The 13,566-nt window shown below is 41.4% G+C and overlaps 1 protein-coding gene and 1 pseudogene across 2 annotated transcripts in view; both read right to left on the reverse strand.

Moving 5' to 3' along the window:
• The window catches only part of SLC6A11 (solute carrier family 6 member 11), a 173,976-nt gene that overhangs the window by 91,768 nt on the left and 68,642 nt on the right, over positions 1-13,566 (reverse strand). The gene's annotated exons all lie outside the window — the stretch shown is intronic.
• LOC140497483 (26S proteasome non-ATPase regulatory subunit 14 pseudogene) lies at positions 3,635-5,316 on the reverse strand (annotated as a pseudogene).

Genomic DNA, 13,566 nt, shown 5'->3' on the forward strand with positions numbered 1-13,566 from the left:
CTTTGGTCATTCATTCAACAAACACTTTAAGATGCCTTCTATTTGTGGAGCATGCTTTGTACCACTAGATGAGATACAAGGATTCACAATTACTGATCTCTGTCCTCCTCAAGACCCTCAGGATCCAGGAGGGAAGATAACACAGGCATACAGATAAGGTTATGTGATCTATGGTTTTCCCAGCTAGATGATAAGGTCCTTGAGGAAATGAGCCCCCTCCCATATTAGAGAACCCTGGTTGCCCCCCAGCTGCTGCATACATTCTGTGGCAAAGATGGAAAGTCACAGAACAGGTCAGTGTGCTCTGCTCCATCACATGATCACATGCCCAGGGATAGGAGTAGCTAGCAGGTATCCAGTTGCCAACAGACTGATGTCCCTGGGTACACACAGGGTACTTCCATGACCCATAACAGGCCTTTGCACAGTGCTGAAGCCACTATTATAGTCAGTGTAGCAAGCTGTGCCATGGGAGTCCACCAGGCTCCAAAGATGAGGCCTGGCCCTTAGCCATCTCCTTTGCATTCAAGGCCACAAAAGAAACCAGGGGTAGGCTATAATTAAATGGCTCTAAATAAAAATGATGGCAGCAAGGTGGCACAGGGGATAGAATGCTGGGCATGGAGTCAAGAAGACTTGACTTTAAATCTGGCCTCAGGCACTTACTAGCTTTGTGACCCTGGGCGAGTCACTTCACCCTGTTTGCCTCAGTTTCCTCATCTGTAAAATGAGCCGGAGAAGGAAATGGCAAAACTATCCCAGTATCTTTGCCGAGAAAACCCCAAATGGGGTCCTGGAGAGTCAAACGTGACTGAAGTAACTGCACAACAATAAAATAAAAAATGATACCAACAAGACTAACCACAGTATGCAGCAGCCTAGAGTAGTGGCTAGAGAGCTAGCCAAAGGGTCGGGAAGACCTGGGGAGAAGGCCTATCTCTCACATATTCTGACCATGGCAAGTCACTAGTCTCCCTGAGTGTCCCTGGCAACGCTTGAGGCTGTAAGCCACAGAGCAGGTGCCCCTGCACCAATGAAATCACTATCTCTTACAAAAAGCCTACTAAAAATCTTTGCAATTTCTTTAGAGTTTTGGAGCTTAGCAATGACTTTCCAGGTATCATGTCACTGGGCTTCATTGAGGACAAAGCTTCAGTTCCCTAACTTGTGAAATAGACATAATAGCGCCCACTTCACTTCACTGTTTGAAGGTCTAATGAGCTAATATGTTCAGAGTGCTTTGCAGACCTCTGAGTGCTTTACAAATAGTATTTTTGTTGATATGAGTAATAGCTAACATTCAATAATACAGTACCTTGAAATTTACCAAAGGTTTTGCACAAATTATCATATTCTATTTCCTGCCCTGCTGGATTACCTTCATTACAACAGCTCTTCTTCAAAGACAACAACCCAAGGTTTTGGAGTCAGCTGGGACTTCTAACTAATGACACTGGTATATATTTGGGGTTCAGTCATGGCTCTGCCTTAAAAGAGCATGTGGGGTGATTGTGATAGCCCCGTGGGATCTTCTTAACTATCCCAAAAGAGAGAGATAGAGCAAGAATGGAAGTAGGCCTCAACTGGGAGTTAGTGGACTTTGTTTCTAGGGTTACTTTGGTCCTGCCTTAGTGGGTGACAGATAAGTCACTCTCTGGGCCTCAGTTTCCTTATCTATAAAATGGGACAAAGAGTGTGAACACATCTCATAATAAACTAACATCTTAACCAAAGGTAAGGTGTTAAGGTGATATAAGGCAGCATGGGACAGAACACTGGACTTGGAGTCAATATCAATACCTACTACCTAGCTCACTAGTATTTTGTGAACAAAGTTCTTTGAAAACCTTAAATACTAAAATGTCAGCTATTATTTTTACGGAAACCTAGGCTGTTCATAAAGAGTCAGATCCTTGGTCCATCTGGCCCAGTAGCCTAGGGTTTAGTGAGCTTTCAATATGTTCAGTTTACAGTTTATGGCCTCGGGACCTAATGGAATTAATCATTTCTGATCTTATCAACAGTCCAGCAATTGATTTGATAAAGGTCAGAGTTCTGAGATATTCGGACAGAGCTTCAGACTCTGAGAGGATTTCTATTTCCCTCTTCCTGAATTCAGGTCAGTAAATGGATTTTCTTGAGCTGAAAAGTCTTCTACTACTTTTAATTAAGAGGTGATGATGGCAGTGGCTGATAGAAGGCACTAGAAATTGGGAAATAGAAATCCCTGCCTCAATAGCAACTTAAGGTTGACAAAGTACTTTCCTCAGAACACCTCTATTAGGCAAGTCATTTAAGTATTTTTATTCCCATTTGATATGGAAGGAAACTGAGGCTCAGAGGAACCAAATCACTTACCCAGGGTTTCAGAGCTAAGTAAGCTCCAGAGCCAGGTTTATAAGCCTACTTTTTCATTTTGTTCATTCAATAAACATTTATTAAGCACCAATTATGTGCAAGACACTTTCCTATAGCATCCTGCCAGAGACCTGAAAAGGCCTCTCTCTGGATTTTTATTAGTGTCATTACCTAATTAATGCTTGCTTTTCATTAGGCGGATCAGTACACACACAGTCATGAAATTCAGCAAGTTTTGGTACGTGACTTTCAATTATAATTATGATTTAGAATGAATTATTTTCTAGCTTAATATTTCCACAGTACTCTAAAAGGGATCCTTACTCACTACAGACCAGATGGGAGTAGGAGGGTGTGCAGGGAAGTTAGAGTAAAGGATGGAGCTGTCCAATGAAGCAAATATCTATGACAGTACAAACAATATTGTGGAAGAAGATGAATGGCCCTCAACCCTTTCCTGTCTATAGCATGAAGTAAATAGTCTGGACTTGGAAATCAGAATACCTGGCTTCAAATCCTCTCTCTGGTATTTTATTAGCTCCGTGGCTGCGTCGCTTAATCCCTCCAAGCTTCCATTTCCTCATTTGTAAAAATTGGTGATAATGATACATACAGTACTTATTTGATGGGTTTATTTTAAGGAAAGTGCTTTGGAAAACTTAAAACTGTGTATTCTTTCTCTTATCATCATCATCATCATCATCATCATCATCATCATCATCCTAGGAACCTTGGAAATTTAAAAGTGTCAACTAGAGGAACCTCTATATTTAAAACAGTTGCTAGTCTATCTGGCAAGACAAGGTTGATGCATGAAACAATGAAAGAAGAGCTGAGCACTGGACAGTAAAGAGTTAGCAGTAAATGTAAGGATTCAGGGAAGAATCAGCATGAACTGAATTAGTTATGGTAAGCTTCATGGTGACAGTGGGAATTTCCCAGAGACTTGAAGGATTAGTAGGATGTAATAGATGGAGAGAAGTGAGGAGGGCATTCCATGTAGGGAGTAATATTCTAAGCAAGAAAAAACACAAAACAAAGTCAAAAACCAGAGGTAAGAAAGATAAGGATTCAGAAGCAGAGATCTGGAGGAACACAATCTAGTCTTTATAAAGGGATGGAAATGAGCTGGAAGACAGGAAAGAAGAACTAAATTTGGAGCGTTTGACTATGAGGAGCTAGAAATACCAGGCTGCAGAGTTTGCATTTGCATCCCAGAGACAAGAGGGAGCCATCAAAAGTTTTTAAGCAGAGGAGTAGCATGGTGAGACCTGTACTTTAGGGAGATTTTTTTAGTCAAAGGTGCATTGGAAAAGGGAGGGAGTGAAAGGAAACTAATTTGACAAAATGAATTGAATGGAAATGAATTATATTTGTTCTCTGGCTTCCAGGTATGATCACACCTGGGTAAACCAAATGCCCAAGAACTTATTCCCCCACTAGTTATTGGTACTCCTTGCAGCCTCAAATTATCTCATATTTGATTATCTTTGCAGGTGTTGTCTGTCCTATAGTGGAGGAGGACTCGAGATCAGAGACTATTTTTTATCCTGTATGGCATCTAGGGGGGTCCTGTGGAAAGAGAATTACATCTGGAATTGAGAAGAACTGGTTTCAAATACTGCCTCAGATACTAATTAGCCATGTGATGCTGGGAAAATAATTTAACCTCTGTTTGTCTCAGTTTTCTCACCTGTAAAATGGGGATAATAATTGCCTGCTCTTCCAAGGTTGTTGTGAGATTTAAATGAAGTAGTATTTAAAGCACTCTGTGAACCACAAAGTATTATATACATGCTAGCTGTCATCATTACTGATACTACAATTCCCAGTGCCTGGCTCAAAGCCTTGCACATTTTTGGAGCTTAAAAAATGCTTGTTGAATTGAACGGAGAAACCAGAAATATCTAAAAGTGGAAGAGGCACTATTGGGATGTGCTTTGTTCTTTCTTACTAGAAGTTTTCAGGCACAAGTTAGATGATTGACTATGTGAGGATAGGTAGTAGAGGGAATTCTTGTATAAGCACCACTTAGACTGGATAGCTCCTGAGGTCCCTTCTCAATCTCAATGTCTCTGATGCTGCAAGATATATGGGAAGAAGGGGAGCCTGGAGGCAGCCAGACTAATTACAAGCCTATTCCAATCATGCAAGTCAGAGGTAATAAGAATCTGTATTAGGATGGCAGTTGTATAGGAGAGAGAAGGGACAGATGGAAGAGTTATAAATGACTGGACTAGACAACTGATTGATTTGGGAACTTAGGGAGAGGAAAGAGTCAGAGATGACTTCAGAATTCTGAACTTAGGTGAATGGAAGGGGTGGTAGCTCATTCTTTATATCATTGATATAGAGTAATAATGTTTATTCAGTCCATGAGTTAATGTTTGAATAGATGGCTTGTTTAAGTGACCCAAATTTGAAGTCATTTGTCTGGGTTCGTGTCCCAAGACAATCATATTAGCACTGATCACTCTGAAAGGATTAATAACAACCTTTCCTTTGACACTGAACGGGATCCACTGTGACTGCTATGGCTGTTTCTGACAGGGCTTCAAACCTCTGCTGAGTACTGATATCTACACCACAAAGTCAATGGCCAAAGCCAGAATGACTGTGATACCAACCAACAACCATCTCAGACCTTCTCATCCGCTTCATTTGGGCTGGGAATATTGGATCTACTGCCTCTACATTGACTCCTGTTTCTGACTGTGGCATAGAAGACACATCACTCATTCTCATGGCATAATCACCAACAAATTCTCCAAGCATCAGTCCCATAACTCCCATTGGTACTCTAGCACAACCATGTTTCAAATCTTTAATAGCGTCAAAGAAGAGATATAAATGTGTTCTGCTGTATCTATTTTTTGGATCAACTGTGGGTGACCACAGGCCAAGCCCAGGCATGCCTTCTCTAAGTCAAAGTATTCTGTCCATATTTTAAGTCACTAACTACAATATTTCAGGCTTCAATTTGTTGACTTAGGCAAAAATTCTTCTTCTAATCGTGATCCTTGTATCCCCACAGTCCCAGCTCAGTGAACATGGGATGAAACAGCAGGATTCCATTCAAAAGAGTCCCTACCCTTCACTTTGGTAGTTGATTGTTTAAACCAAAGTTTAAGATGTTACATTTTTCCATTTTCCATTTTATCTTATCACTTTTGTTCTATTATTCTAGCTGCTTGAGAGTTTCATCACACCTAATTCTGTCTTTCAAAGCTGGGTATTCCACTCAGCTTTATGTCATTTATAATTTTGGCCACTTTGTTCTATATTTTCCATACCAGTGACAAAAATCTTGAATGGCACAGGCCCACTCTAGCCCTCCAGGAGAGATTTCATACTAACCTAATCTCAGTTCCATGAATCTCTTGGATCCACTCATAAAACCAAATTTGTATTCACCAAACTGTGTCATTATGTAGCCCACCTCTGTCCATTTAATCCAAATTAATATTGTGAGTGATTTTGCTGGGTGAAGGAATATCCCAAAACAAAGAAAGTCCAAATCTTGGATATATTAAACTAAAATAATGGTTCCTGTTCATATAATTCACTATTGCTTACAAAGTCCTTTTGTCACAATAATTCTACATATACTATCATCACTTTATATATGAAGAAATGGAGGCTCGGAGAAATTAAAGAGTTTTGCTAAAGGTCATATGGCTAGTTTTGTGGAACTAGAATATTAACCCAGATCTTTCAAACAGAATTCAGTATTCAAAATGGAAAATTGACACTGGAACTCATGTGAGGTATGAGAGATGGAAAGTCATCTTCATAAACTTCATCCCATGTGTCCCACCCTATCTCTCACTACTCTCCCAACATGGACCAGCTATGCTAGGTTCTCCACTGTCCCACATACATGTTGTATGTTTTCAACCCCCGAGCCTTGTTGTTACTAAGCCCATGCTCTGGAAAACCCACTTTCTTCCTCTTTAAACCCTACCCATCTGGCAATGCTACTTCACTCATAAAACCTTCTCAGACTATTCCATCCCACTGTGATCTCTCTTTCCTTTGACAACTTAGACAACTCACTGTCTAGGTCACATAGTCAAGCACTCACCTTGGATGGTTCCACATGTATATATGCGTATATGCATTTATTTACACCATCTATATAACACATATACACACGCATGTACATGATATGCATGTGTTTATGTGTATACAATGTACTAAACACATCACAGTATATATACACATATGTGTGCATGTATATGTATACACATACACACATATATATGTATATATCTTGTCTCATCAGGAAGACTATAAGTTTTCTGAAGGCAGGGTTTATGCCTTAGATTAGAATTATTTTATTTTTCCCCAATGCAATAAATATTTAATAAATAATATTGCAAGAATAATAAATCATGGTATAGTGAAAAACAAAGGTTTTGGGTTTAAAATCTATCTCTGATATTTATTACCACTATGACCCTGTTCATGACACAGCCTCTCTGAAGCTCAGTTTCCCCATCTGTAAAATGAGGATGCTGGATTATTGGTGGTTCTTAACTTGGAGTCCATAAACAATTAAAAATATTTTGATAACTGTTTCTCAATATAATTGGTTTCCTTTGTAATGCAATATATTTTATCTTATGAATTTAAAAACATGATTCTATTAAGTGGTCCCTAGTTGTCACGAGGCCACCAAAAGGGTCTATGACACATCAAAGATTAAGAAACCCTATGTGATCTCTAAAGTCCTTTCTAGCTCTGGAACTATGACCATATGATCTCTCTGCAGAGGACTCTTAATTCTATATAACCAGTCCTCATCTCTCTTTTGAATTTTAGTTTTAAACCTTCAACTGTCTACTTGACTCTTTCCATGGGATGTTGCATAGGCAGCTCAAACTCCACATGTCTGAAACTGAACTCATGACCTCTCTCCCTAAACTCATTCTTTCTCCTAAACTCCCTATCTCTTTTGAGGGCACTACCACCCTTTCAGTCCCTGAGGTTCACAACCCAGCAGATATGCTTAGCTCTTCACTCATGTTTACCTCCCACATCCAATCATTTGCCATATCTCATCAATTCCACTGCCTTGCCATTTCTTGTATCCTTCTCCTTCTCTCTACTCACACTACAAGCAGCCTACTTCAGGCCCCCACCACTCCACATCTGGACTATTACAATAATACCATACTTGGCCTGCCTGCATCCCGTCTCTTCCTTCTGCCATTCCCCCTCCACACAAATGTTCAGCTGGTCTTTCTAAAGTATAGGTCTGACCATGTCACTTCTCCATTCAAAAAGCTTTGGTAGCTCCCCTTTGCCTTGAGGTTCAAACACAAATTTCTACGTTTTGCATTTAAAGTCCTTCATGGTTGGATGCCAACCCATCTTTCTAGGCAGATTGCACATTATTCCTTCTCCATGCACACTGTATGCCTTAACTCCATCAGTCCCACGTACTGTGCACCATGCCTGATCTTTCATCACCCTCATCTGCCTGCTCCCCATGCCTAGAGTGCTCTCCTTTGCCTTTGAAATCTGTAGGTTACTTCGCGGCTTTAAGGGCTCCCTCATTCAGGATGTTTTTCTTTATTCCCACAGTTGTTAGTATACTCTCCACCCTAATCTCTATGTATTTTTGTGAATGTCTAATTTATTTACTTTTCTGTGAATATGCGCCCTCCCTCAATAGAATGTAAGTTCTATATTTGTCTCTGTTTCTGTCTCTGTCTCTCTGTCTCTCTCTCTCTCTCTCCTTCCCTTAGTCCATGTATACCCCTAGTACAGTTGGAGAAGAAACATGGAAAGTAGAAAGATCACTTCACTAGGATTCAGGTAACTCAGCTTCTAGTCTGAACTGTTTGACTATTTAATTGTGTGACCTTGAGTAAGTCCCTTCACCATGTGGAGCCTCAGTGCCTCAGTTTCCTTTTCTGTAAAGTGACAGAAGGTGGGGGTCTCTAAGTTCTCTTCTAGCTCAGCCATTGTCTGTTCAGAAGTCCTCACCCTCTTCAGAAGGTACCAGGCTCCCACTAGGCCACATCTCCACTCACCCAGCCTGAGCCAAATCTCCTTACAGGACTTTTCAGAAGGCAATTCCTCCTCCTTCCCCTCCTCCTTGCCAGTCGCTCTGACTTCAGGGTGGCATTGTGCTTTTCTAAAACCGGTATTACAGAGGCATGAAGCTTCCCCTTCTTCCTAACTCACCAGACTCTGCCAGGGTTCCTTCTAAAGGTGAACCTCTGTCATTCAAGGCCAAAAAAAGGACTGAATTAGACACTAAATTCTTTTGATTTAATGTTACAATTTACCGCTATCCTCTCCCCCCCAAAACTGCGATTCTCTGAAAAGCGCTCCCCACAGCAACACAAAGACCCCCTCAGCCAACGGCTTAGAGATGGCCTGGAATGCTCGGCCTGCCCCGGGAAGGGGGGGGGAATCTTTCTCTTCCCCACTCTCCAGCCTCACACAGAAGGGCTTGGGGAGCAGAGACTCTGCATGCATCTCATGAACGCTCTACTTTCCTCCTTTGAATACAGAGATCAATCTTGGACCAAATGCTAAAGTCTCACCATGAAGGGCCATTCTTTCCTCTTACTTCAAGCTACAACAAAAGATACTTGAGGAGGGAGAAGCATTGCTGCTTAGTTCCTTTTCCTGGGCCCATTTCTCCTTTTCACACATCTCTCCCTTTCTCTTTACGGCTGCCTCATTACTCCCTCTTTATGCCTCATTGAATCCATTAGGGGCTTTATGGTCAGCTATTGAAGAATAAATTTTCTGTGGGGGACTCCTGACAGAGTCTCCACTGGCCGCAAGCTGGGGCCCAGACCAAAAGGAAGGGAGGGAGGAGGGAGCCATTGAGCAAGAGGCCAAAGGTATGGACTGGTTTTTCCGAACTTGATGTTTCAGCATCGAACACAAGGGACAGTTTGATAAACAGTTTTCTTCCCCACACTGAGCACACATGAATGGAGCAACTAGGAGAAGGGGCAGGCCTGGGCGGGGGGAAGTCTTGCCCCCTCCCCATTTCTACCTTTCCCTGCCCCCAATTCTCTTTTACTCAGAGATTCTTAACGTGGGTTTGTGGATAGATTTTCAGTGGGGGGAGGCTGTCTATGAACTTGGATGAGAAAAATTACATCTTGGTTTTTATTCATCTCTCATTGAAATCTAACATTTCTTTCAGTCATTTAAAAACATTATTCTGAGTACAGATTCATAGCCTTCACAATTTGTCAAGGTAAAAGATACAAGATACGAAAAAGGTTAAGAATCCCTGGATTAGCTGGAAAAAGACTTTATCACTCTCTCAGTGGGAGACTGAGAAAGCTGAGTCTAAGTCCAGTTCTAGCTTGAGGGAATCTAAGCAGAAAGGTTCCACAGATCATGACCAACAAGATTCAGATGAGTGAAACTGCTCTGACAAAGCAAGGAAAAGAAATCTATTCAGCATTGTTTGTAACTGTTAGGTTGGGGCTTCTGATGCCCCAGAGCTCAGAAAAGAATGGATCCAGAACATTGGAGAAGGGGTGAGGTGCAGCATCAGAACTTATCCTGTAGCTTCCTTTAAAGAGGCACAGGGGTGAGGGGGTGATGATGTTACAATTATCTGAACAGCATCCTTCCTAGAAACCAGGATATGGGGGAGGGGAAGAGGTGGGAGAAATCTGTAAATAACTCAGATTGAATGAAGAAGGAAGGACAGGAGGACAAGGAGGAAGGAACCAGGGAAAGGAAGAAAGGAAAGAAAAGGAACCAGCTGAAGGAGGGGTGGAGGAGCACAGTTTATGACTGTGACTCTCTGAACAGGCCTTCTTCAGTTTCCCTGGCATTGCGGTCACTAATTTCTGATGGTTGCTTGTCTGGACACCATTTAGATCCTTTTTTCCTGAGGAAGAGACTTTCTGTTATAAAGAGGCATCCTATTGGTTAGAATCAGAAAGTCTGAGTCACAGTCCCTCCAAGATCCTCAGTTCCCTTCACTGAAAAACGGGCAATGACACTAACCTCCCCATACCATTCCAAAGAAGGATTGTTGGCTACAAAGGGCCCTTATATGCCTTAAACACTATGAAAGGTGGGTTAGTTTTATTATAGAAGCTGGACCAAAGTTTCAAGAAATGTGGATAGGTCTCACTGACTCTGCTGTAGGCAAAACCATGCATACTCAATGACCTGGAGAAGGTGAAAGAATGGTTCCTTAGAATGGGACGAAGAACCATAATACTCTATCAGATTGTTTCTTAGATTTCCCAGATACCTCACTTTGTTGCCCACCAGAGCTGCTGAAATGCCTTTCTTACTCTTAGGGACCAAGGTCACCTTAACTTATACATGGCAGGCCTTTGGAGATCCCATAGAAATGATCCTCCACCCTCAAACACCTCTTCTGCTCTTTATCACAGTCCAGCCATCTTAGATATATTCTTTTGAGGTAAGGCATGTCATTTTCTGGAAGTTACCTATTAAATGAAATTAGTACTAATTAGATAAGTCACAACATAGGCTTAAGGCTGGAAGGGACCTTAAAGGTCAAGCCCCTCATGTTATAGATAAGTAATTAAGGACTAGTGAGGGTAAGTAATTAAGAAGTAGGAGGAGAAGTAACCTGCCCCAGGTGACACAGGTAGTAAGAAGCAAAGCTGAAATATGAGCCCTTGACTCAATCTATCATTCCTTTTATAGTATTACACCATGAACTACATGGATCTTAGTTTTGGCCTCTGTGACCTAGAACAATCCACTCCACTTTTCTTTGCTTAATCAATTTGGTCTCCAGTCACAATATATATAAAATAAAGGGTTTAAACTATAGGTAACTATTAAGGTATCTTTTAGCTCTAAATCTGTGACATGACTAAGCTAATTCATACTAAAGGATATTTGCATTTTTAACAGGTAGGAACCTGTTAAAATGCAATTCTAATGGTAGAATTTCAGGCACCATCATGGAGATATTTGAGATTGGTACCTTCCTTACCTCTTCTGGCTCAGTCTCCTCATCTGGAAAAGGAGAAGTCTGAACTGTCTGAGTATATATTTATCTTCCCTTAAGGGAGATAATTTATCATTCTTGAGGATACCAGACTTTTCTTTGGCTTGGTAACTCCAAAGCCTAGAATACTGTCTGGCACACAGTAAATGATTAAGGAGTGCTTACTGCTTGTCTGATTGATTAGAGGACTTCTCAGGTCCCTTGAAGTCCTGACACCTGCGATCTTAGAGAGTCTAGCACTTCTCAGGACCCTCCAAAAAGGACCAGAGATTTTGGCAGCAGAGTAGATGTCTATATTTTAAAACTTCTGTCACTGTCCAGTAGACTTGGCAGATCTAGTAGAGGGATAATGGTCAAGAAATAAAACTTGCAGACCATTCTTGGCTTTAGAATTGGCAAGGGTCCAACACAACAGGTTCACAGTCATCACATCAAGGAGTTATGGATGAGCACGGAGTGGAGCAATCTCCTCTCTCAAATGCTGGCTGCTCAGGATGCAAGGGGAAGCTAATTAAGACAGAAGGGTTTCAGTTCCAAAAAACACAGCAGTCTTCCCACTGACTTTCTCCCACCAGGGCCATGAGCAGAATGCACCCCACCCAGTAAGAGCCCCCAAGGAGTCAGTGAGTGCTTATGATAAAGCAACATATTGGGAGCCAGCAAAACTAGCCTCAAGTCCTGTCTTTGACATTTTAATTAGCTGTGGGACCTTGGACAAGTCCCTTCCCTTCCCTTGGCCTGGGCTCTTCCTCATCCATGAATTAAAAATGTTTGGTCCAGGTTAATTAGTCAAGGAGCATTTAAAAGCCTACTAAGTGCCAGACATTGTGCTAAGTTCTTGATATACAAATAAAGGCAAAACTAGTTGGTACCTTCAAAGAACTCACATTCTAATGAGCAAGAGAACATGGAAATAACTAGATACATTCAAGATATAGATCTATCTATCTATATCACAGATCTTTCTCCATATACACACACACACACATATATATTTATCATGTGTATAACTATAGATAGATATAGTTATAGAGCTTAAGTGGAAAGAAATTTCTGAGGGGAAAGTATTAATTAAAGATTGAGGGACCTGAGAAAGGCCTCCTGCAGAAGGTAGGATTACAGTTCAGTCTTAAAAGTATCCTACAAAGCTAGAGGGAGAGGTGGGTGGTCATAAATATTCCAGGTATGGGGGGCCATCGTTGCAAAAGCATAGAGACTGGAGACGAAAAATTGGGTGTGAGAATCAGCAATTGGGTGAGTGTATTTAATAGAATTTGAGGAAAGAGCAAAGTGTAAGGAAAGACAGAGAAAGGGGCCAGGTTGTGAAAAACTTTAGATGCCAAACAGAGGGATTTATATTTGACTCAATAAGTAATAAAGAACCACTGGAGTTTCCTGAGTAGGTAGCCTAGAAGACTTGCACTTTAGGAAAATCTCTTTGGCAGTGGAGAGGAAGATGGATTGGGGTACACAAGACTTGAGGCTGAGAATCCAATGAGAAACCTACTGCAGTATTCCCGATGAGAGCTGATGAGGGATTGTCCTAGGTAGTCTCTAAGATCTTTTCCAGTTGGAACACTCTACAAACCTATACAGTTTTAAAGGCCAGAAAGCTTGTCAGAGACACTTTGATCTGAGGAAGAAGACCCACCTCCTTTGGACTGTGGCCTCCTGAATGTTCTTAGGATACTCTGTGCTTGAAAGGCAGCCCAGGCCTTTCAAGGAAATCATTCTTCCACCTTTTCTAAGTCATTGGGTATGGCCCTGCCTCCTGTAGCCTCATATTACTCACCAGTGAGGCCCATATTTCTTGGTAATTAGGCTGCCTGAAGGTGTCTGGGCTTTGGTCAAATAGTCATTCACACACTCAGCCCAAAGCTACTATATCCCCATCTGTTTCTGTACTGGACAGACTGTTGAATAAAAATCTGAACCCAGTGCTGGATTCTGCCACTTTAGAGGAATGTAGGAAATTTGAAGAGGGGCCAAGGGAAAGAAGGGAAGTGAAGAAAGTTTTTAGAGATCAGTCTTACAGGGAAAGATGAAGGGAGGACTGAATGCATCATCTCATGGATGGGTGAGAGGTTTTAGCGATGGAGGGGAAGGCAAGGGCACCATCTTTAAATCACTGAAAGTATAATAAGCAGAGTCTAGACATTGGTTGCCCTTCCATTTCTCTGAAATTTTTCATCAACTGAAAATCTACACTGGGAGTTTAAGGT

This window comes from Notamacropus eugenii, chromosome 3, assembly GCF_028372415.1.
Source record: "Notamacropus eugenii isolate mMacEug1 chromosome 3, mMacEug1.pri_v2, whole genome shotgun sequence".
In the NCBI taxonomy this organism is placed as follows: domain Eukaryota; kingdom Metazoa; phylum Chordata; class Mammalia; order Diprotodontia; family Macropodidae; genus Notamacropus; species Notamacropus eugenii.